The sequence below is a fragment of the Sinohyriopsis cumingii genome, chromosome 1, assembly GCF_028554795.1.
Source record: "Sinohyriopsis cumingii isolate HCF-2022 chromosome 1, ASM2855479v2, whole genome shotgun sequence".
Taxonomy (NCBI): Eukaryota; Metazoa; Mollusca; class Bivalvia; order Unionida; family Unionidae; genus Sinohyriopsis; species Sinohyriopsis cumingii.
Window position 1 is genome coordinate 51,910,991 of NC_142961.1, and position 26,522 is coordinate 51,937,512.

Consider the following 26,522-nt stretch of genomic DNA (forward strand, 5'->3'; position numbering starts at 1 on the left):
TATCTCAGAAAGACATTTTCCCTTCAGACACTGCAATTTCTGCTTTAATACAGTAAGCCTAGTTGCTCAGTGTGTTTCCCCATTAATAAGGCGATCACTTGCTGTGAGAGACCACGTGAAATCAAACTAGGCGGCAGCTATACTTGCTCCTTACCTAGTAGAGTTTACTAACTTGTTTTAATTGCTTCAATCTTCACGCTAGATAATCTTTGTATTCCTTGTTCAGACACTATATCCACACAAACGCACACGTATAGACAAATACGAGCTCTTGTATTTTCCCTGAATCACAGTTGGCTGAAAAAATAAGTAAACTTCAAAAGCCGCAAAAAACGAATACTTGTGGAGAGTGATTTTACTTCTTCGGTATGTGTTGTTTCCAAGAGCACAACCCATATGTAATAAATGCTCCATTCATAATTTGAGCAAGAAACTTAAACGTTTCTCTCGTTTATTAAATTTACACCTGGGTAAAGTGTATGAAGACCTCTAATTGCCTCAGGGATTCTTAGGCGTAATCTTTCACATCACTTAGTAACCTACTTGTAGCTATGGAGTGCGGTTCACCGAATCACACAAACTCAGGCACATATACACATTCATACATAGATATGATATAAGATAAGCAAGGATGACAAGCTTGAGTATTTTGTTCGAGTACTTTTACTATCAACAACAAGAAAAGAAAAAAAGTTACGGAACGAAAATGAAAGTCAGAATCAGTGTTTTCATTGCTATTCTTATGGAACGATGTTTGTGACAATCTACATCATATTTCTACTACATTTTATTGTCTGGCCCCATTGTATCGATCTGTATGACTCAAGAGTCAGATATTGGAGTATTCGTTTATGATTACATGAAACATCTTCAGTTACGAGCTTTAAAGAACGTTAATGACCGCTATACTGCCAGCCTGACTTAGTTTCAGAGGTAGATCTTGATCACCAGCCAATCCAGGTCTGTTGTAAGCTTCGTATTTGCCCTCAGCTATGTTATGCCGGGAAGCTACATTTTCTTGGGATTTGATTTTATGACGAGTATAAGAAGTACAGTGGGAGATCAAATAAGCTTATGCGTTTCTATGCACTAGCATCGGTATCAGTGTCATTTTAAGATAGCAGTATCTTTTTGAATCAGAACCGGTGATTTGTAAACATACAGCTTTGTTCTGGACAAGTGATTATGATCAGCGGCCTCACCCAGAGATCTAAAAAACAAATGTAACAAAACAGGTTTCCTCAGAATCTAAGCATATACTCATTTTCCATGCACGATATGATAACTGCATCAGGTTTTCAAAAATTTACGTTGTCCTTGAGCCGACAAGTAAAATGATTAATGACGGGAAAAGTACCACAGGTGTACTTTGTCGGATTTTCCATGAAGTTAGATGTATTCAAAAGCCCTACCCCCACCCAGATCCCTACACACCGTGGACACCGTATTGTAGCTAAAATCCACAATAAGTACAAACTCTACACATAAAAACGCACATACATATATATATAAGTACACAAAACTTTGATTTTTGTGTGTGTCCCATTTACATAATCTACGTTTAGACCTGATTCTCCAAAGGAGTTGACATTTTAATTTAGGAAAAACACAATATTTAAAATTAATATTTTTTGAGAGATGATATAAGGAAATGATAACTTTCCTTTCTTTAAAAATTCCGTTTTTCTATATGAATTAATGCTTTTTGTATCAGTAGCACGTACCATATGACGTATTTCAATAGTGTGATTGGTCCTTGTCTGATCAGACTATATGTTGAGTCAAAATGATCAATATCTATGCTTTATGAAACACAGCCCGAGATTAAACTTCTCTTGCATGATCAAAATTCATTTTTTTAATAGTTTACATCAATTTTTATGGTTTTGCGAACAGCCATATTTTCGTCAGTATTTAAATTTTGATTTTTTTTTGGTACCAAATGCAAAATCCACGAAAATGTGTACCCCACGAAAAATCCTCAATTCACATAACTATAACAAATGACTCAAGAATGGCTACACGATTCCTTCTGGGCGACACAAATCTAATAATACTTCTTAATGGCGACATCAGTCTAATAATCCTCCTTCTGGGCGACATAAATCTAATAATACTCCTTAATGGCGACATAAATCTACTAATCCTACTTATGGGCGACATAAATCTAATAATATTCCTTAATGGCGACATAAATCTAATAATACTCCTTATGGGCGGCATAAATCTAATAATACTCCTTCTGGGCGACTTAAGTCTAACAATAATAATAATAATAATAATAATGAGGACTTTGTATAGCGCCTAATCTTTAGAAGCTCTAAGCGCTTTACAACATTAGACAACACCTATAAGATAAGATATTCCTTATTGGTGTCATAAATCTAATAATACTCCTTCTGGGAGACAGAAATCTAATAATGCTCCTTATGGGTGACATAAATATCATCAGAACCATTCTGGGTGACATAAATACTGATCATGGCTGAAAATAACTAATTCACTGTATGGAAACTCCAGCGGCATTTTTATATACAATCATACAGGTTAGAGAACTTTTAATTCGTACTCTACAAAGATTCGATGCCAGGTCCGCGGGTCAACGGCACCCATCGCCTTGCTTGCACACACGAACCCATATTCATTCACGACTAAGCATACATCACTTAAAAAAGTGATGGTACTCAGTCGGTGTGATATGCACTCGTGTGTAGCAGACACTCGCATGACGACCCAATACTTAATTCTCATCTATCTATAGTCATTCTGGATTCATAGGAAAGAAATCAAGATATTTAGAATTAATTATAGAGAATTATAAATATACACCAGACAAAACGGAAAGTGCTATCCCTAGATTATATAGAAGAATGGTTGATAATAGTAGGCAGAATTAATATTAATTACTAGTTCGTCATGCGAGTGTCTGCTACACGGTATTTGATTTTGTAAAATGAAAATGGCGTTCAACTTTGTTTTAATAAAGCAAGACACGCTTGCTCGAATTGTTGGTCTTAGGAACGGGATCAAGAGTTTAATACCGAATTGAACATTAGTTTATACGTTTGTAACTGAAACATATCATGTCTTTTTACATGTTAAAGATGGCATGTTAAGATTTCTTCATCTCCAAGTCCCAGGTACATGCATATATCAGATATATATTCACGTTATCAAAAATATATCAGCAATCGTGTGCTCCAGCATGGTACCAAAGTTTACAACACTAAATTGAACACGCCCTTTTTAGTTTATCTGCGTGTATGTAATTACAGAATATCGCCAACCTAACTGACCTGACCAGAGCTGATGTTTGTGTACGAATTTTGTTTATAGCTAGACACATTCCTTTGTCCATATTCCCATTCTTATATGTTACCGACTATATTCAACCATCTAAATAAATTTCGTCATGCAAAGTTAGAGTAACTTCTGCATTCTAAAGGGTTCATACTTCAACTTAAGTCCAGAGTCACAAAAGCAGGCCACATGGAAAGCAGGTTTCATACTCGCTTATAAGTCGAGTCTAGTTACAAACTACAAAGACACAGTTCTACCGTCGCTTAATACGCCATCATTTCTAGGTTTATGCAGTTGTTAAGTTTAATCAGTAGGACAAGCAACACAGACCCTGATATGCCGACACATCATGCGACGGCAGCTTAGGATGTATGTTGTTTGCAGTTGGACTCGAATTAAAAGCGAATCAGATTCGGTATATCCGATATGGGTAGACAAGTAATTAAACAGTGAACATCACATCATACTGGCAAACCATTAGTTAATACGCTTCTGGTATTTTCAGTTCATGCTAAAGGTCAATATTTTCATTTCTTGTTTCAGAATAGTTCTCTCTCTCTCTCTCTCTCTCTCTCCATGTCTTATTCATCAGCGATGCACCTTTGTTAAATCGAGTTTCAGTTACTTTCCATGTGAGTTTTTTTTTTTTTATTTGAAATCAGCATGCGAACCTTTATCTCAGAAGGCAACATTTACCAGGCTAGAATGCAGATTTAGAATTTCAGCGAATCTTTAGAATCGTCTGAGTGGTCTTTGTAAAATTACATATTGTTTTCATCTTTGAATTTCATTTTTGATTTTCTAATATCAAATCCAGCTACATTACATCATAACTGTGACTCGAATAACTTTTCGGAAACCTATTAAGTTATTTTAGTTGATGCGTTTGAATTAAAGGGATGGCAAAGGAATGAATAAATAAATTTACAGGTTAAATCCAGATACTCAATGTACAAACAAACCATCATCATTTTCCAGTCTACTCTGATAAAGGCACGAATCCAAAATAAATCAGTCGTCATCCATCATCGCGAGCAAAATGCATTTATAACTGAGTCATGATTTTATGTAAACGAACTAACATTTTGCAACATGTTACAGATTGCATATCATTATTCCTGTCTCGAATTTCAGGTCTGCTGCTGAAAAGACGCATTTCAACCTTGCCTCATTTACTTTAAAATGTATTTAAGTATGTGTTCCCACGCAATACGTACATTTTTGTTTATTTTTTGCAAGTCTGCGGGAAAAAAATTTGACTGCGTCTTTGTTTCAGTTAAACATGGTATATAAACAAGTTGTTAATCGTAATAGACCTGACTCTAAACTCAATAATTTATGGTTCCATATATACGCGTGTGTGTACGTGCGTGTATCAGCATCGACCAAGAGTTTCGCATGATAAACGTTATAACTCAAGATCATTTAACCAGATAAAAGTTAATTGGGCTGCAAATAATTTTTTCTCTAAGTGGTAAAGCTGACGAGCAAAACAGAGCTACTAAGCCTAGAAGTAGTATATTTTACTACATGTCCACAAGGCCACCGATCAACTAATTTTCATTTCTCAAAATGCAACACTCTACCAAATATCTTTAATTGTTACTGATTACATGTTTGTAACTGTTGGCTCTAATGTTTCATTTGTTTGGAATCTTTTTGTCAGAAACTTTTTTTCTCTCCATATTTTGGCTTCCATATATTTCCTTCTTTTGCCCCGCCTAAGGACATTAGAAAATTACCTGCTCTTTTTGTATAGCTATTAAGTTAGGTCCTAACATTTATCTTGATTGCCCTTTTTAGATATTTGCATTACTCAAAGTAACATTTCGTTCAGCCCCGAAGCGGAAATGATGTCAATTAATTTATATCAACATTTAAAATTTGCTTAGTATATTATGTATATTCATCAAATTTTATTTAGAAATGGCTGCTGAGAAGTTGGAGACCCCTCTTTAGTTGAATTATCAGTAAAAGTAATACTAATTAATTTATCCGTATTATAATGCATTAGTATTAACTGAGTGCATATAACACCGACTCAGTTGCATCATTTTTGGTCGTGGATGCTTATTCGTGATGGAATATGGACTGGTGTGTGGAGGCAAGGCGACGGGTGCCGTTTACCCGCGGACCTGGGTTCGAATCTCCGTAGGGATCGAACTAAAAATTCTCTAGCTTGTATGATGGTATTATTTGTATTAAATATTAATTCTGCCTACTATCATCAATCAGCATTCTCCTATAGAATCCAGGGATAGCACTTACCTTTCTGTCTGGTGTAAATATATATAAACAAGTGCAACGTTGTTTTATTTTTGTTCGAATATGATTTATATATAAACTTCTTTCATTAACACCTCCAGGCTATGTTAATTTGAGCATTGTTGTATAGAATTCAATTGATGGGACACCGAATAATTAGTATTTAAGTTTCGATTTTATATTTTGACTTAATGCTTTTAAATTTCTAACTCCTGTTAATAAGATTACATATGTGCTTCGTTATTGTTGAATTGTGTCTATAATATTTATTTGGCTATTCTCTTTATTTCCACCAAGTTTAACGTAAGTATTTATTTGCGAACTCAATGACGAATCTTTATTATGATGTAAGAGAAAATCTTGTATTATTTTAGGAAATGCGGATGATATAAAAATGCCACATGTTTTAAGGATTTTAAATGTTTTATCTTTATAATATTTTATATATCTTTTGAAAGCATATGACGTTTCAGAGCCCTAAGTGCCAAACTAACTGTTGGACTAGCCTTGGAAAGCAGCAGTTTGTTGCTGCTGCAATTATAAAGCTTTGACTCTTAAAATATTTTCGATCAAAATTTCAGAAGAAAACAAGCTGCAACAATGCCTTGAATTCCGAGCAAGGTATAAGTATGTTTAGGATATGCATTACAATAGGGTTTTGATGGTTTCTCGCATATGAATGTATTTCTGGAGATTTGAGACAAGGCAGACCTCATCATTATTGTCCATGTTAATTTTTAAGATGAACGTTTAGCCCTAGCTGTGTTTGAAGGCATTTAAAGTTGGAATAATAGAATGGTTTCTGAGAACAAACGGATCAATATGAAACAAATTAGGGTTATGATAGTTAACACATTAACCACTAGCGACGACTTAACGGGGCAGGAGGTAGTAGCCTACTGCCGAGCTCTGTAGCGTCATGGTCATGCATCATACACTAAAGTGGGTGGTATTATAGAAAGGTAGACAGATGTAGCTACTACGGTGATACCAAATATACTGGAATATTTTGTTGCACTACAAAATACAGATAAAAAAATCTCATTTTTTTGGACCCGACTTTTTCTAACCAAAATTCGCCCGTGGTCGGAATCCGATTTTGTGTCCGGATTTTAGACTTTTTGGTCTCGGATCTAAGGCAAAACGGTATGAACTGCAAACAGACAGATGAGCCTTGCAAAAAGTAGGATAAGATGGGCATTTGGAACAAAGAGTGGTCTCCATAGAAAAATAATGGCTCCGTTCAGCAAAAAACCCCACAAAAAACAACAACAAAAATCCAACTTTTACCCTTCTGCTCATGCGCGAGTCAAATAGCCAATGAAAAATGACGTTTCTAACACAACTAGGCAGTATGTTATTGAAAGATGACCGGGGATTTGGTGTTTCGAGTCTATTCAGAAATAGCTTTAAAAATGTGTTTCCTACTCGATTTTCAGTCGAAAATGACAAAAGCCTCCAGGGGTTAATGTGTTAAGGGACTGAAATGTGATTTACCGAATTCTTAAGAAGCATGGAATGCAATGAAAACATATGGTTTAAAATGTCAGCTGTTTGTACCGGAAAATTTAGTTCGAGTTGTAACAGTTGCAAGTTTTTGTCTACAACTTTTCTAGCTTGTATTTGGCAGTTAGCAATCGAGCATCACATGTTCATGTGGCGTGATTTCTTCGCTTTCAGCATCAGAAACAGGTTAGTGAGATCTGCGTAATTATTATTATTATTATTATTATTATTATTATTATTATTATTATTATATATATATATATATATAATCTGTCTGTCTGTGAGTGTGTAATGTTCGTTTTAATGCCTGAGTAATGAAAAGTGCCAACATAGCCCGAGTGACAGGTATTGAGGATCCCATGACATAGTCTACATTGAAAGCATGATCTAGATTCTAGTTGCTTTCTTAGTATCAATATGCCGTCAAGGAGAGTATTAAGTGACTGAATTAATAAGTTTGGAAGTGCTGGTATTGGCAGTGGTTTTGGGTACCCGTACGGAGTCTAAGCCAAACGACAAAAGGCGTCAGCAAGAACATTTTTATTTCCTGCGATATGACATACTTGAAATAGTATGTAGTCTTTGGGTCAGGGCATGTAATAGCCAGTTCTCTAACCAATAATATTATGGCAGGTGTTTCCTTAGGTTTGCTTTTTAACAATATAAACCATAATCTTGTTGTTTTTGGGTAAGTGAGGGCAATTGTAAACACGTTGGTGGGCCCAAATTTTGATCGCAAGAACCATTGGATATGGTTTAGAAGAGTAATAGTTTTGTCTCGCATTCATCATTCTGTGTACCATAGAGCCATTTGCTTCCCAGCACACTGTGCTGGACATATCATCGTGCAGGTCAGTGACATGTGATTCTAACCGGAGATCAGGAATATGCACCACCTTTCTAAGATCAACCTGAACATTGTTCGTTTGTAATTCGTATAAAACGAGTTGGTGTCGATACGCACACTGTCATATCAATCAGTCATCTCAAGAAAGTTCTGCCAGGCAGAAAAAAATCTGCACATGCAAAATTAAGAGCGCCACTTATAGATTTTGAGATTGCCTAGTGTCATCTTGTTTTTGCAACGCTGAGTATTAACTTGATGCAACAATTTTTCAGTTGATTTAAGTTAAGGCTGACTTTCGTCTTGTTTATAATCTGGTTGATAACCAAAAAGGTCATCACTAGACAGGGAAGGAAAGCTTTTTTATTTCATCATTCATGGTAATATTAAAATCGGCATAAAGCATTAAGAAGCAGGTCAAATTTCTCCTTAGTGGTATTGCAGTTGAAATCCAAAAGCAGAAATTCATCCAGACCAATGATCATGTTGAGAATGTCCAGTTTGTAGGTTGTAATCTACTGCAGTGCAGTATTTGTATATTACGAATGTAATAGCTGATGCAACACAAGTAGACACTTGTCATAATATTACAACCTATCCCAAGTGGTGCAAAACAGCGCACCAGCACTGTGCAAAACAGTGTACTGTTACGGCTGGAATAAAGAGCAATGCCAAAGCTAGGTAACGCATTTGGTATATTTTGGTATAACGATTTGCATTTGGAATGGAAAACAAATGCAAAAGCAGGGTTGAAAGGGTTGGATCTTAATTTTAGGGCATATAGTACAGATACTGTTTCTGTGCGATGTGATGGTGTGCCTCATTCGCTTTAACCAAAAGACTTTCGCATAGGAATGTCGTATATGCTCCCAAAGCGAATCGTATTGTTTGATCATTAATTGGGTCAAGCATCTTTAAGTACGACGTTTTGGATGAACTATAAACAACACAACCATAGGGCAGTTGGGGTCTAATAAAGGTCATGCATGAGTTAAGAACGACTTTTCTATCAGCACCACAGTCAATGTGCGCTACTATTTTGAGTAAACCAAGGGCTTTCAGGTATGTAGCTTTCAATTTGTTAATGTGTGTAATGAAGGCAAGTTTTCCGTCGAAGATAGTACCCCACAATTTTGTTTCCTTAACAACCGGTATAGGTGTTCAAGCGTGAGTTTAGAATCATAAAGTTGTCTTCGTAGCTGACAGAAATGCACACATATTGTTGTGGATTTTAAGAATTGAAAACCATTGACAGTGACCCAATTTTGAACCTTGTTTATAATTTGTTGCAATTTCCTGTCTGTTGCATGGATCTGTTTCGATAGATAACATATTAGGAAATTATCAACATATAGGAAGCAATCCACACCAGGAACAAAACAATTAGTAATGCAAACTCGTACCTTGAATTTCATTTTTAAGAAAAAGTTCGATATACAAGTGGGTAGGCAGCCTTTTAAACCGAGATCGCGCAGGTCATTTATTAACCTGTACTTCCATCTCGTGTCAATAACCTTTCTCAAATCGATGAAAACAACTATTAAATGTTCTTTTTGGATAAAAGCATCTCTAATAAACATTTCAAATCTAACCAGATGATCATTGGTTCTACAGCTATATCGGAAGCCACTTTGGAAAAAAGATATAAAATTATTAGTCTCCAAGTACTAAACAAGCCTTGTATTGATCATTCGCTCCATCATTTTAAACATACAGCTCATCAAAGCAATGACGGTAGTTGATACGATCTATGCTATCTGTAGCTAGTTTGGGAAGAGGTATTATCATAGCCTCTTTCCAGACAAGTCCAAAGGTGCCATTTGACAGAGAAGGAAAGGAGAACCAATAAAACACTAGAAAATCTGCCCGCAGAAAGTATTTTGTGGATTTTTAAAAGTCCTTCTTAATGTTTATTTACCAGATTTCATCAGCTTGAACCTGATTACATGTTTCTATGTTCTTGTTTGAAATTCCTGGTCGGTTGTACAAAAGAGACAACCAACTATTTTGCTCCTACATTTACTATCTGCATTGACTCTCCTTCGTTGAGATGCCACTCTCTGGTGAGATATACTATGTGTGCGTTTCGCTGGGTTATCGATATCTACGGGAAGCATGTTCATTTATTTAAAGTTCATATCTCAGTAAACAAGGGCAATAAAATGTTTATTATACCGAATCAAGTACGAGGTGAAAACGATTGCGTAATTTACGGGAGACACTATCGCGTTAAGCATGATGTTTTGTTTCCCAACACGTGCGGTTCTGTGCGTCAGTTACTGACACTGTAACTTTGGTAATTCTAAACATCGTGGACACCTTGCTGCGTGATCATCATTATTTCAATAGTGTAATATTCGTACTCTTTATAATAAACTAAAATATAGAAGGGACAACAAACCGTTATTGTGAATAATAATCAACTATTCCCCTATGCTTCCAAAAGACAACACAGTTACTATCTTTAGAAATCAAAGAAAAAGATTTCTGACCATAAAACTGGGTGTATTGTTGAAGCGGACATGTCTTCCCGCAAGTATTATATTCCTATTTATTCCACAAGTTCGTAGATATTTTTAAATCTGGATTAGTTTCATGTGTCTGTAAGTAATATTTCCAGTGTCGAATATGTTCTCTCTTTTGTACCAGAACCAAATGGAATTTAGATGCAGGTAATTTTATACGCTTCAATATTTTATGTCTTATTTGTACAGCAAGCAGCAAATGAAATTTGTAACTTTATTAAAGTACATTATAACAGCATACCAGACTGAGCAAAAATTGATTAACACTCCATCTTGTCAAATGAAAAAAAAAAAGATTTTGTCAATCATACTTTACCTCAGTGCTAAGATGTTGATTTCTGTACCATGCCATCTTCATTGGAGAACTCCCTCAAGGAAATCTGGACTTTTTCCTTCAGATTTTCCTAACACATATGGTTCAGTGACCTATAAGTGTATAGCTTTATTGAGGCATGCAAAACGTTTTATCGCGTTGGTGTGACAAGTCGACTTATACACTACCACACGTCCAAGAAACGCCCAAGATAATATATGTTTTTTACATAAAGGTTATTATTTTCAGTACTAGTTTCAAATACCATTGAGGTATGTAACTAATATTTTACTCACGCTGTTGGTAAATACATGGTTAAGCTACTATATCTTCACAAACAGAATGCTCACAAAAATTAAATGCTAACCAGAAATTCGACAGTAGTATTCAATGTTCCTGATCTTACAAGACCTCGAGGATTTTTATCGTAGTGGTATCATTTAATGTTCCCAGTCTAAAAAGATATCGAGGATTTTTATCGTAGTGGTAGCATTCAATGTTCCCGATCTAAAAAAACATAGTGGATTTTCATCGCAGTGGTATCATTCAGTGTTCCCGATCTAACAATACATCGAGGATTTGTATCGTAGTGATAGCATTTAGTGTTCCCCATCTAACAAGACATCGAGGGTTCTTTTCGTAGTGGTGGCATTCAATGTTCCTGATCTAACAAAACCTCGAGGATTTTTATCGTAGTGGTAGCATTCAGTGTTCCCGATCTAAAAAGACATCGAGGATTTTCATCGCAATGGTATCATTCAGCGTTCCCAATCTAACAAGATATCGAGGAATTTTATTGTAGTGGTAGCATTCAGTATTCCCAATCTAACAAGACATCGATAATTTGTATTTTAGTGATAGCATTCAGTGTTCCCAATCTAACAAGACCTCGAGGATTTTTATCGTAGTGGTAGCATTCACTGTTCCCAATCTAACAAGACATCGAGGATTTTTATCGTAGTGGTAGCATTGAATGTTCCCAATCAAACAAGACATCGATGATTTTTATCGTAATGGCAGCATTCAATGTTCCCAATCTAACAAGATATCGAGGATGTTTATTGTAGTGGTAGCATTCAGTATTCCCAATCTAACAAGACATCGATAATTTTTTTCTTTGTGATAGCATTCAGTGTTCCCAATCTAACAAGACATCGAGGATTTTTATCGTATTGGTAGCACTGAATGTTCCCAATCTAACAAGACATCGAAGATTTTTATCGTAATGGCAGCATTCAATGATCCCAATCTAACAAGACATCGAGAATTTTTTATAGTGCAAAGCTTTATACAGCATCAAATCTCGTTTCGTTAGCAAGTAGTTGTCAAGGATACACATTTTTAGAACCTTCCAACTCAAGTATTGCATTGTATGGCCTTCTATTTCATATTGTTCTCAATTCGCAATTGGATAAAATAATGACATGCAACTGAATAGTTATTGTTCAACTGCGCCCATGTTGTAATTTGAACCGTAATCATTGAACAAGTACGTGAATCCTAGGCTGAAAGTCACACACACACACACACACACACACACACACACAGAGCGCACGCCGGATATTTCTGAACTTAAGTAACAAATACTGATCGAGAGTTTATGGGTGTATTGCACGATTCGTTTGATATCAGATGACAATATGTATGTAATAATGAAGATGCAAGTGCATAATTGTTACGAATGTGAGCGAATAAACAGTTTCAAAAGATGGCCCCCACATCAAATTTCAGTACAAATTACTGCTGCATCAATTCCGACTTTATAAGGAACTAAGGAAACTTTTATGATTTGGATAAAAAGAATTATAGTTGATTAATCTCTGCTAGAAGAATCCAGCTGGTGCAATGGACACAATTCATGGTAAACATTTAGGTAATTAATGCGCTAAAGATTTTCCAGTACATTAGTAAACATGCTGGGACTTGAAAAGCTGGAGTTTAAGCTCCATCGTTGTATTTCAGTAAAATAAATGGATTCCTATTCCGAAGTAGGAGGTATTACTGAATATAACATAATCTTCCTGGTATGCACTATAAACAATTTTTCGTCAAAATGAACAAAGCAGCTTTGCTAACGTGATACACTTAGTGTGTCTTAAAGCTGTGCAAGGCCTTCGGAAGACTTTCAACTCTTCCCTCAGTCGTAATGATTGCAGCGACTATCTTCCAGCCTGTCTCGTACTACTTTAAGAAATTATCACGATGTCTTCTTCAAGGTGGCATAAAGTGGTTGCCTTACAACCAATAATGGAATATATACTGGATTTATATTCAATGTTGCCTGCCGAATGACGTCCATACTTGGGTTTTCGATTGTCAATGAGTTTCATTTTGAACCATTGGAAATTATGCCCTGTGTAAGCTATTCTAGTGGAAAAAGTTTATGTTTGAGAGAGTGTCCGTACGTGCGTTTGAATATATATTTCTTAATATCACACTAGATGGAAATACCTCAAAACTCCGATATGAAATATATTGACAAATATACTTTAAAAAAATTATTTCCTTCAATCCGCAAAAACAACTATTGACATTTTATGTTAAATTTTATAATATTATTATTTTTAAATTATGTTCAATAATTGGGACGTTTATTTGGTGAGATATAAATTCAAATAAAAGTATTTAAAAGCTTATAGACGCATATTCCCAACACATTTCACAAGAAATGTTTAAATTATATTATACGTGAAAACAGAGAAAATTACAAGACCATCTGGAATCGGCTTAGTTTTGCCATAACGTTTATACAAGACTGATTACTCTCAATCGGAGGACTTCAAGCTGTTAATGCTGCATGCATTGAATCTCCTTTATACCAGTTCTTGTACTTTCTTACCATAAATGAGAATTTGTTGTATATCCGAACCATTATACGGGTGGTGCAACTTTCAAACCATGAAAGTTATAACATTCGAAAGACTTCTGATACTGGAAATGGAAGCTATGATGTTTATCACATGTGCAAGGAACTATGAGCAACACTTATCTTTTGATGCCTAATGTGACTTAATTACAAATCACTGTATAAGTATATGCATATTTTACAGTAATAATTTGGTTCAGCCTAAAACTTCCGTAGATCTGGGTATATTTCTTGATTTACTTATGATTGGGAGACATACATTTTAAGACTGCAACGTTTAACTTGTAAATGACTTAGTTTGCTAACTGCTAACGAACGTTTACAAAATTATTAAATATACACTTTACTGAAAGTAACAAAACAAACTACAATTTAAATGATGTATTTATACATGTCTGCCTAAGAGGACTGATAGTAGTGCTTTTCTGTTAATTGTTTTCTTGAACTACGCATGATTTTCACACTGAAAGTGGCATCGTTATAAATACCCGAAGTTGACGAAAATTGGTTTTAGCACACATTACCCATCACGAGGATTTGCTGATAATGCTGATACAACTGTATTTAATCTATATTATTTACATTTTGAAAAATCATGTCTCTTAACAGAACCTTCGATAAGTTAACACTTTATTTTAAAGAAACACCGTTTCAAGTTTACTTAGGTATTGTACAGTTTCTTAGATCTTATAAAATCATCCCACGGGCATATCAGCACATTACGTCTGATAGCATTAGAAAACAAAATAACTATCCAAGGAGGTTTTACCCAAAAATGTCAAATCAAATTATTCCACTATAAGTTACTCAACGTGGGGCCAGATATATTCTTTAAGAAACCGTTTCAATTTTGAAGTACCAATTTGTCGTTTACAGAAAACAAAGATATCTTTATTACGTTTAACTATCAAAGTATAGACCAGTCTACGCCAAACTATTAGAAACTTACATTCTACATATGTCTTCCAAAAACAGCTACATAAAAACAAGCAATTGCCATCCTACTATACCATATGTAAAATAAAAATATACATAAGTGATCAGTGCTTAAAACGGATCTATATTTAAATCACATGGTTGCCAATCCATTGTGTGGTTGCTCCAAATCTAATGAAACAGCCTACCACTATTTCTTTGAATTGAAACCATACAATGATCATCGAATCCTCCTGATGACTAACCTACTCAAACTTGCACGTCCAGTTCGAATTGACCTACTCAAACTTGCACGTCCAGTTCGAATTGACCTACTCAAACTTGCACGTCCAGTTCGTATTGACCTACTCAAACTTGCACGTCCAATTCATGTTGACCTACTCAAACTTGCACGTCCAGTTCGAATTGACCTACTCAAACTTGCACGTCCAGTTCGAATTGACCTACTCAAACTTGCACGTCCAGTTCGAATTGACCTACTCAAACTTGCACTTCCAGTTCGAATTGACCTACTCAAACTTGCACGTCCAGTTCGTATTGACCTACTCAAACTTGCACGTCCAGTTCGAATTGACCTACTCAAACTTGCAGGTCCAGTTCGAATTGACCTACTCAAACTTGCACGTCCAGTTCGTATTGACCTACTCAAACTTGCACGTCCAATTCATGTTGACCTACTCAAACTTGCACGTCCAGTTCGAATTGACCTACTCAAACTTGCACGTCCAGTTCGAATTGACCTACTCAAACTTGCACGTCCAGTTCGAATTGACCTACTCAAACTTGCACTTCCAGTTCGAATTGACCTACTCAAACTTGCACGTCCAGTTCGAATTGACCTACTCAAACTTGCACTTCCAGTTCGAATTGACCTACTCAAACTTGCACGTCCAGTTCGAATTGACCTACTCAAACTTGCACGTCCAGTTCGAATTGACCTACTCAAACTTGCACGTCCAGTTCATATTGACCTACTCAAACTTGCACGTCCAGTTCGAATTGACCTACTCAAACTTGCACTTCCAGTTCGAATTGACCTACTCAAACTTGCACGTCCAGTTCGAATTGACCTACTCAAACTTGCACGTCCAGTTCGAATTGACCTACTCAAACTTGCACGTCCAGTTCGAATTGACCTACTCAAACTTGCACGTCCAGTTCGAATTGACCTACTCAAACTTGCACTTCCAGTTCGAATTGACCTACTCAAACTTGCACGTCCAGTTCATATTGACCTACTCAAACTTGCACGTCCAGTTCGTATTGACCTACTCAAACTTGCACGTCCAGTTCGAATTGACCTACTCAAACTTGCACGTCCAGTTCGAATTGACCTACTCAAACTTGCACGTCCAGTTCGTATTGACCTACTCAAACTTGCACGTCCAGTTCATGTTGACCTACTCAAACTTGCACGTCCAGTTCATATTGACCTACTCAAACTTGCACGTCCAGTTCGAATTGACCTACTCAAACTTGTACGTCCAGTTCGAATTGACCTACTCAAACTTGCACGTCCAGTTCATATTGACCTACTCAAACTTGCACGTCCAGTTCGAATTGACCTACTCAAACTTGCACGTCCAGTTCGAATTGACCTACTCAAACTTGCACGTCCAGTTCATATTGACCTACTCAAACTTGCACGTCCAGTTCGTATTGACCTACTCAAATTTGCACGTCCAGTTCGTATTGACCTACTCAAACTTGCACGTCCAGTTCATATTGACCTACTCAAACTTGCACGTCCAGTTCGTATTGACCTACTCAAACTTGCACGTCCAGTTCGTATTGACCTACTCAAACTTGCACGTCCAGTTCATGTTGACCTACTCAAACTTGCACGTCCAGTTCATATTGACCTACTCAAACTTGCACGTCCAGTTCGAATTGACCTACTCAAACTTGCACGTCCAGTTCGAATTGACCTACTCAAACTTGCACGTCCAGTTCATATTGACCTACTCAAACTTGCACGTCCAGTTCGAATTGACCTACTCAAACTTGCACGTCCAGTTCGAATTGACCTACTCAAACTTGCACGTCCAGTTCATATTGACCTACTCAAACTTGCACGTCCAGTTCGTATTGACCTACTCAAATTTGCACGTCCAGTTCGTATTGACCTACTCAAACTTGCACGTCCAGTTCATATTGACCTACTCAAACTTGCACGTCCAGTTCGTATTGACCTACTCAAACTTGCACGTCCAGTTCGTATTGACCTACTCAAACTTGCACGTCCAGTTCATGTTGACCTACTCAAACTTGCACGTCCAGTTCATATTGACCTACTCAAACTTGCACGTCCAGTTCGAATTGACCTTCTCAAACTTGCACGTCCAGTTCGAATTGACCTACTCAAACTTGCACGTCCAGTTCGAATTGACCTACTCAAGCTTGCACGTCCAGTTCGAATTGACCTACTCAAACTTACACGTGCAGTTCGAATTGACCTACTCAAACTTGCACGTCCAGTTCATATTGACCTACTCAAACTTGCACGTCCAGTTCGAATTGACCTACTCAAACTTGCACGTCCAGTTCGTATTGACCTACTCAAACTTGCACGTCCAGTTCGAATTGACCTACTCAAACTTGCACGTCCAGTTCATATTGACCTACTCAAACTTGCACGTCCAGTTCGTATTGACCTACTCAAACTTGCACGTCCAATTCATGTTGACCTACTCAAACTTACACGTCCAGTTCGAATTGACCTACTCAAACTTGCACGTCCAGTTCGAATTGACCTACTCAAACTTGCACGTCCAGTTCATATTGACCTACTCAAACTTGCACGTCCAGTTCGAATTGACCTACTCAAACTTGCACGTCCAGTTCGAATTGACCTACTCAAACTTGCACGTCCAGTTCATATTGACCTATTCATATTTTGTTTGGCGAAAATACTCTTAATGAGAAGGAAGCGGCCCTGCTCAGCGTGCCGGAATCACGACCGAAATGAAACGGTGTGGTTTCGAATCCTACCATTGGACCAGCCGTGGTCAGCAATTGTGGCGTGTCCTTGGACAAAGCACGTTGTTTTAATTTTCTTGGTACTAAATAACCTACCTGCGCTACTGTGCCGTAAATCATCAAACTAAATCTTAATTACAAAATTAATAATAAGTTATTTTTTAGGCATGTCCACCATTACCTCCGATGTACTAACCTCCTTTTAGCTTATATATCTAACAATAAAGCTCAAGAAAGTTGAATCCCAATGAGATCTTACTTTATTATTTTTTTTAACAATGTATTATTATGCAAAAGCTCTTGAAATAATAAACAAATGACAAACATAATTGATATGCTGTGGAACACCCCCTGCACACGCCCACACCCACACCCACAACAACATCCCCATCCACATACCCCCATATATATATATATATATATATATATATATATATATATATATATATATATATATACACACACACACACACGCACATACGGGGGGGGGCCGAGTGGCCGAGTGACGTGGGTTCGAGTCTCGGATTCGGCTAATGTGGGTATGTGAGAAAGCTTGCCAGTAGCTTCTTGTGGGTCGGTGGTTCTTTCTGGGTTTTTCCCGGGTTCTTCCTCCACCATTAATACTGGCCACCATGTATAGCCTATCGTGTGCTGAAAATGGCGTTAAACCCTACAACAACAACAACACACACATACACACGCACGAGGCAGTCACAAAACATGGTGATGAATGCACGAAACAAGAAATGATGACTTTAATTTCTTCATTTGAACAAGTAGAGCCTACTTCGTGCATTGTTCAATCTATCAAGTATATTCATTCTGCGCTGTGTATGACACGCTATTTAAAGTGCGTACAGATCATGCCCTAACAAATTATGCAGATGACAGAGTCATTAACGATATTTATTACACGGCATTTTTGTGTCTTACAGTCTGTTGCTGAACAAATGTTTTAATTTCAAGATTTTCCACCATACAAAATAACTTTGGAAAACTTGATAGAACTAATTATACTTGAGACGTTTAGCAGAAGTATCCAATTATTATCTAGTCGGTTCATTATCTGATAACATTGTTCCCTGTTGAGCGTGCACAAGCAATACTTACCGGTATGAGATACGCAATGCATTCGAGGTGCTTACTTACCAAACATGTTCTGTGTCGTCCTGTGCATTTCAATGTTCCATCTCGGTTGGTGATTTTCAAGTACCACATTTTAGTCTGTTTTGAATTTGATTTAAGGTAGTGGTAAGATTTTATTAGCATTTGTTTTTATGGTAATGGCGCAACTGGTCTCGTGATCTATTCAATTGGTATATCAGTCGCACAAGCAACAATACCACAGTATTGCAGGGTCTCTAGTGCTTTGTAAGTTTGTTTCCATATTTCTGAATTAGAATTAAAATATGATGCCATTTCTGCTTTGATTTGAGTATTACAATGTTATTATTAAGACCTTTGAACATATCCTTACACTAGCTTTTCAAATACTGTCCCGATATGGAACATTATGCGCGGAAGAAGTATTTGATCTTGAGTGCGTTTGTTTTTGGATCTGATAGTTTTTAATACTATTTCAAAGACACAGAAAAAGCAATTGATTTCCTTTTTCCTACACTTAACTCCATAAAAAATATTGCTAATAAACTTCACTCCTTTATTATACAGAAATGTGACTGCATCGTTAATATTTTCACTATCCCACATAAGTAGATTTAACCATATTTCCAAAGAAACAATTTTTTTTTCTCATTCTGATCATTAATCCAAGCATTTAATACATCCCACAAGAACACAATCGTTGTATTATTTCTTAGTTTCTTCGCATATTCCGTCCAAAGATCTGCAATACGTTTAATTTTGTCAAATAAATTTTTTAAGATATCATCCCAGATTTTACCTTACTTTTATTGCAGAAGCTCGAATGAAGCTTTCTAAATTCATTATACTTTAGTCCATCATTCTTATAATATTTCTTCAATTATATCATTTTATTCGGTTGTGTTCGTCATGCCAAATAAATTAAGGAACAATTTATTTAAAGTCTGTAAATTATTGGGTAAGACCAAAAAGAACTGATTCAGTTTGTAGACAGATAGCAATTTTCTTCCAGCAGGAATCAACATACATTCTAATCACTGAGCAAACAGAGGGTATACTTTGGTGATGACATTTTTATAATTAATATGTATACTTTCTTCTAAGGTCTACCAAAAATTCCATACCTAAAATGTTACATTGAGATTCAACCAAAATTAATTTCCAGGAGGCATGATGATATGTATCTTTACTAAATTTTATACTTCCTAGGCATTGTACTTTAGATTTATTACTATTTACATGGAGACTCAATCTTGAATATGCTGATGTGCTAATAGCGGGGGATGTGCCGATGTGCTAAGCTAACATTCTTCATGTATCACAGTGATATAATCAAGAATATATTTAAATGAATTGATAGTAATCTACAGATTGTGATTAAGTCCAAAATAATCAATGAGCTTATTGTAATTTTAGTGAATATTTTAAATAAATAAACCCTTTGAATACAACAGATGTCAAAATAGGAATGAATTATCTCTGATGTAAATAATGTTGCTATAAAAACCTATAATACAATAAGAGGACCAGCATGAAGGCCAAACATTAATTTCAAGAACATGCTTAGTTGCAAGCTAAGTCAGGTCTTTTACTAAACTTTTAGTAAAGAACAAGACAAAAAAAAATCAGGAAGACCAGGAATTTCCAAGGAGAACACCAATGTCGTGAAATCAGATCCAAATAAACATCTTTTGAAAAAAATAAAAGAAATGCTACAAATGCCTTTTTTGAAACAAAATGGTATTACAAACGACTTTTAAACGCCATGTCCGGTTCTATATATTATTGGCTTTTTAAATATGTCCGGTTATATATTGTTGGCTTTGTAAGATATGTCCGGTTCTACATATTATTGACTTTTCAAGGCCATTTCCGGTTTTTATAAATTATTGGCGTTGTACGGTCGTATTTCATGGGTTGCATTGTTCAAAACTTTGTTTAAACTGATGACGCGGAATTTTTACCATTATATATGTAAATCAGAATCTCATGATAAACAGACTTGCATTGATTTTACAACTGTGTCCTCGTCTTATTTAATCTTTTCGTATCAGCTCCTGCAATGCCAAGATAATTTGCTTGTCTAAATCACAAATGATTTGCCTCAAAACTGTATTTGCCTAGTAAGTATGGCAAGCTGCCGTTTGAAGACTTTTAACATTTTGTTGGACACGTTAAATTAAAGCTGACCCCCATAAATCGGTATTTTAGAACTTCGTTACTAACATGTAAGTCTTTTGTTCTTTGTGTGGGCGACTCGTGTCTTGCAGTGACCCATTATTCCCTGTGTGGACTGCTCATGTGTTGTAGTGACCCATTTTTGTTCTTTTTGTGGACTACTCATGTATTGCAGTGACCCATTCTTGTAAAGCTGTGATGAGATCCCACAGAACACTTGCACATTGATTACTTAAAATCTTGGATACGGTGTTATAACTAATGATGTTTATTCTTCTCTCAACCATTTTTTTTATCTCGCAAAATCACAGCTGGGGAGTGGCGCAGTAAACATGTCTAATCACCAAACACGAAGGAAATTAGAGAACGATGTTTCACCGGGAAAAAAAAAACGCCGTGCAACCGAAAATGAACGTAAGGAAAACCCAAAATAAAGTCGAAGGGACATAACAAATATAAGTTCTGAAAATAGGATTTTAACTGTAATTTAACCGTACCTTGATAATACCTGCTGTTCTACTGCAATTCATTGGAAACTACAATTAAGTATTAAAGCACATTAGTTAACTATGTGTTATTGAAAGGCATTGGAAAATACAATCAAGTATTAAGGGATATTAGCTGACTATGTTTATTGCAAAGCATTGGAAACTACCAATAATCGGTTGCTCCGACTGAAGTGTCTACTAGATATATAGTTTCATGATTGCAACCAGTAACACTTACTGTTTTAATTCCATTTTATTCCTTTTCTCTATTTTTTATTTTTAAAAATTACCTATTTTTCGTTCATTTGTGAAATGTAGACATGGTGTCTGAAATGTGGCAATCATAGCTACTAGTGACTGTTATTAGGTCATATGGCTAGTAAACCTAGCAACTAGCATAATTATGACTAACGCAAACGAAGCAAGCGATATGTTCTACTCGCAAGAAAATGCTAATTATACCCTGTGGGAACTAACTGGAAATAGTAGAGAGATTAAAAAGGCTCAAGATATTCTTGATTGGTACCTTTAATATCCATGATAAATTTATGAGTGATTTGATATCATGCGGTTAACACCTGCTGGTAATCAGAGTTTACGCAATAATTTCTTGTTTCTTCGCCACTCAGAAACCATTCATATGGCGTTGTTATCAGCAGAGAGAGAGAGAGAGAAAGAGAGGGTGGGTGGGTGGGGGTGGGTGGTTGGGCAGGGGTATATTTCATCTATATTGGTAAAAAAATAATGTCTGAATGCATACATACACTGTACATACATACACTGTAAGATATTAAAAACTGTACTGGAAATACTCAACTTCATACCACATTTCCATAATGCTTGAGCTTTTCTTCTTGCATCTGTTTGCTTAGAGGGTCCCCACTTTCATTCAACTACGAGTGGTAATCGAAAGTAGTTTTCCTGACATAATAAAAAAAAAAGGTTTTGCGATAGTGTTATATGCTGGGGCCAATCAAACCTTGATTTTAGCTGATTGATCGAGATATACCAGGAAACTGTATAAATACATTTCTTCACCATTGTAGCCCCACATCTCGTTTTATAATATTAACCACTACAGAAGCTTACACCCGTAAATAACTAACTTATACACAGCTCTGATGAGTGATTATTATTATTATTAAATAAGAAAATTGCGATCGAAGATTTAGCAAGAGTAAAGAAAGTGTGTCGGTTGCTATTTAAGTCAGAAATACAGACAAACTCCCGTTGAAATGGACTTCATACATTACCAGGAACGTCTGTAATCACGCACATGTAAGATGATGTTTTGTGCCATCAATACTTTTGCAACTCGCACGCAATTAAAATGGCAACAGAGATGATATATGACTACCGCAATGACACAGCGATATTCAATATGCCTGCAACTGTCTCTAATTTGGTGCTTTTCCTATACGTGTCTGTTCATTGTTACAATAATTGAGTTTATCCTGAGAATTTGAGGGCTCCTGAGTGAGATGTTTCCTGGTGTTTTTTTTAATCGCACAGCAATATAAGTAGGTTTTTTAAGTGCGAACAATAGGAGGAGTAGTAAAATGCCTAACTCAAAGAAACAATTGTGACCTTGGCTGATCTGAAGATGAGATTTGAACTTGCACTCTTTCTTCCTCTTACGAATATAATCGAGCAAATTCTATCTCTCAGCCCACCGGGGTGTGGGGGAGGCCAAATGTAGTGTACGCGATAATTATAGTGGGGAGTGGGTGCACGATATTTACAGTCGCAATAAACTGTATTTGTATGTCTGGAAAATTAAAATTTACTTTTGTGCTTGTAATAATTGACGTACCTAGTTTAGGCGTCTGACCATATACAAAGCAAAGATGAATGAACTGTTTTTCTGTTATATTTTAAGTGTCAAAGCAAAACTAATGTTGCTCAAAATTTGGATAAAATCACCTTGCCATGGCTTTGGTCAATGTAATAGCGATCATTATCTCACTGTGTCATGGACTTTGGTCTCAGTGATAGGTATCATTAACTCACCGTGTCATGGTCTTTGGACACAGTGATAGGTATCATTAACTCACCGTGTCATGGTCTTTGGTCTCAGCGATAGGTATCATTAACTCACCGTGTCATGGTCTTTGGACACAGTGATAGGTATCATTAACTCACCGTGTCATGGCTTTTGGTCACAGTGATACGTATCATTAATTCGCCGTGTCATGGCTTTTGGTCACAGTGATAGGTATAATTAACTCACCGTGTCATGGTTTTTGGTCACAGTGATATGTATCATTAACTCTACGTGTCATGGCTTTTGATCAAAGTGATATGTTTCATTAAGTCAGAGTGATATGTATCATTAAGTCAACGTGTCATGGCTTTGGTTAAAGTGATAGGTATCATTAACTGACCGTGTCATGACCTTTGGTCACTGTGATAGGTATCATTAACTCAAAGTGAAATGAATCATTATGTCAACGTGTCATGACTTTAGTTAAAGTGATAGGTATCATTAACTCACCGTGTTATGTCTTTTGGTCACGGCGACAGGTATAATTAAGTCATCGTGTCATGGCTTTTGGACACAGTGATATGTATCATTAAGTCAACGTGTCATGGCTTTGATTAAAGTGATAGGCATCATTAACTCACCATGGTATGGCTTTTGGTCAAATTGATAGGTGTCATTAAGTCACTGTAAAACATGGTTTTTGGTCAAAGTGGTAGGTATCATGAAATCACGTTGTCATGGTTTTTGGTCAAATTGATAGGTATCATTAAGAAACCGTGTCTAGGCTTTTGGTCAAAGTGATAGGTTTCATTAACTCACCGTGTCATGGGTTTTGTCAAAGTAATATGTATAATTAAGTCATTGTATCTTGGCGTTTGGCCAAAGTGAGAGATCTCATGGGTTTTAGTGAAAGTGATAGTTATCATTAAGTCACCGTGACATGGCTTTTGGTCAAAGTGATAGGCATCATTAAGTCACCGTGTCATGGCGTTCGGTCAGTTGAAAGATATCAATAAGTCACAGTGGCATGGCTTTTGGTCAAAGTGATAGGTATCATTTAGTCAAAGTGATAGGTATCATTAAGTCAAATTGGCAGTTATCATTAAGTCACCGTAACATGGCTCTTGGTCAAAGTGATAAGTATCATTAAGTCCCGGTGTCATGGCTTTTGATCAAGGTGATAGGTATTATGAAGTCACCGTGTGATGGCTTTTGGTTAAAGTGATAGGTATCATTAAGTCAAGGTGATATGTATCATTAAGTCAAAGTGACAGGTATCATTAAATCACTGTGTCTTGGCTTTTGGTCAAGGTAATAGGTGTCATTAATTTACTGTGTCATGGCCTTTGGTCAAAGTGATAGGTTTCATTAAATCACCATGTTATAGGTTTTGGTCAAAGCGATATATGTAATTAAGTCACCGTGGCATGGCTTTTGGTAAAAGGATAGGTATCATTAGGTCACTGTCTAATGGCGTTTGGTCATAGTGATAGGTATCATTAAGTGACCGTGTCATGGCTTTTGGTCAAAGTTATAGGTATCATTAAGTCAAAGACATAGGTGTCATTAAGTCACCGTCTCATGGCTTTTGGTCAAAGCAATAATAGGTATCATTAAGTCACCGTGTCATGGCTTTTGGTCAAAGTGATAAGTATCATTAAGTCAAAGAGATAGGTATCATTAAGTCACCGTCTCATGGCTTTTGGCCAAGGTGATAGGTATCATTAAGTCAAGGTGGCATGGCTTTTGGTCAAAGTGATAGGTATCATTAAGTCAAAGAGATAGGTATCATTTAGTCACCGTCTAATGGCATTTGGTCAAAGTGATATGTATCATTAAGTCAAAGAGGTAGGTATCATTAAGTCACCGTCTCATGGCTTTTGGCTAAAGTGATAGGTATCATTAAGTCAACGTGGCATGGCTTTTGGTCAAAATGATAGGTATCATTAAGTCAAGGTGATATGTATCATTAAGTCAAAGTCACAGGTATCATGAAATCACCGTGTCTTGGCTTTTGGTCAAGGTGATAGGTGTCGTTAATTTACTGTGTCAAGGCTTTTGGTCAAAGTGATAGGTTTCATTAAGTCACCGTGTTATAGCTTTTGGTCAAAGCGATAGATGTAATTAAGTCACCGTGGCATGGTTTTTGGTACAAATTATAGGTATCATTTAGTCACCGTCTAATGGCATTTGGTCAAAGTGATAGGTATCATTAAGTCAAAGAGATAAGTATCATTAAGTCACCGTCTAATGGCTTTTGGTCAAAGTGATAGGTATCATTAAGTCACCGTGTCATGGCTGTTGGTCAAAGTGATAGGTATCATTATGTCAAAGAAAAATGTATCATTAAGTCACCGTCTAATGGCTTTTGGTCAAAGTGATATGTATCATTAAGTCAACGTGTCGTGGCTTTTGGTAATAATGATAGGTATCTGTCTTCTTATTGATTTGCTTTATTTATATCTGGTGGGACCTGAGGTGGAGTAAAGTCAGTGATAAGACAAATTAAGGTATATTTAAATTTCGGAACTCAATATTGTTAATGCACACCAAGCTTCGTCGCAGCAAATTATCAAAAGGATTGCATAAACATACATACATACATACATACATACATACATACATACATACATACATACATATTTTGGTGTGTTTTATTTCGTTCCATTGCTTCAAACATTCTTACACTGTTATGAATCAAAAACACACATGACATATCGTATTTTCGTGTTTCTTCATTATATTGTCTATTTTTAAATCCGTCCTGATTGTCACTATTTATTTTCGTTAAGAGGGTCTAAAAGTGACATTCACCAAGATATGTTACAATAGCATTCTTCCTTCAGTCAAATCTGATTCAGCTTTAATTATGGTTGAGGAATTCAATATATTCATGATGGCTATTAAATGAACTTCTCCAGAAAAATACGTAAGAATTTTCAATCTATAACTTAACGATAGACTACAGAAACACGTATGTACGGAAGCGCTCACATGTGAGGCAATTCGACTTCATAAACATTCATACAACATGAACATTTGCATACAACTCCACACATACCATATGTCTGATACTCTGATTACGATTTGGTGGTCGATGAATTATAAAGAATGAACAACAAATGAAATGCTTGCTCTCCTAAAACTCATAGATGTGGGCATAAATTTATTGATATCAAATTGTAGTCTTATGAACGGAAGATGCCATCACCACCTAGACTAATGCTAATACTT

General features: G+C 36.3%; 1 protein-coding gene across 2 annotated transcripts in view; it reads left to right on the plus strand.

The window, feature by feature from the left end:
• LOC149806869 (cAMP-dependent protein kinase catalytic subunit beta) overlaps positions 1-26,522 on the plus strand; it is a 489,283-nt gene that overhangs the window by 12,083 nt on the left and 450,678 nt on the right. The window contains exon 1 of one of the 2 annotated variants that reach the window (XM_089958928.1): positions 7,120-7,257. The exons of the other annotated variant lie outside the window; for it this stretch is intronic. The gene's annotated coding sequence lies outside the window, so the exon portion shown is untranslated. Of the gene's footprint in view, positions 1-7,119; positions 7,258-26,522 lie in introns of those variants that run through there. 2 annotated transcript variants of the gene reach the window in all.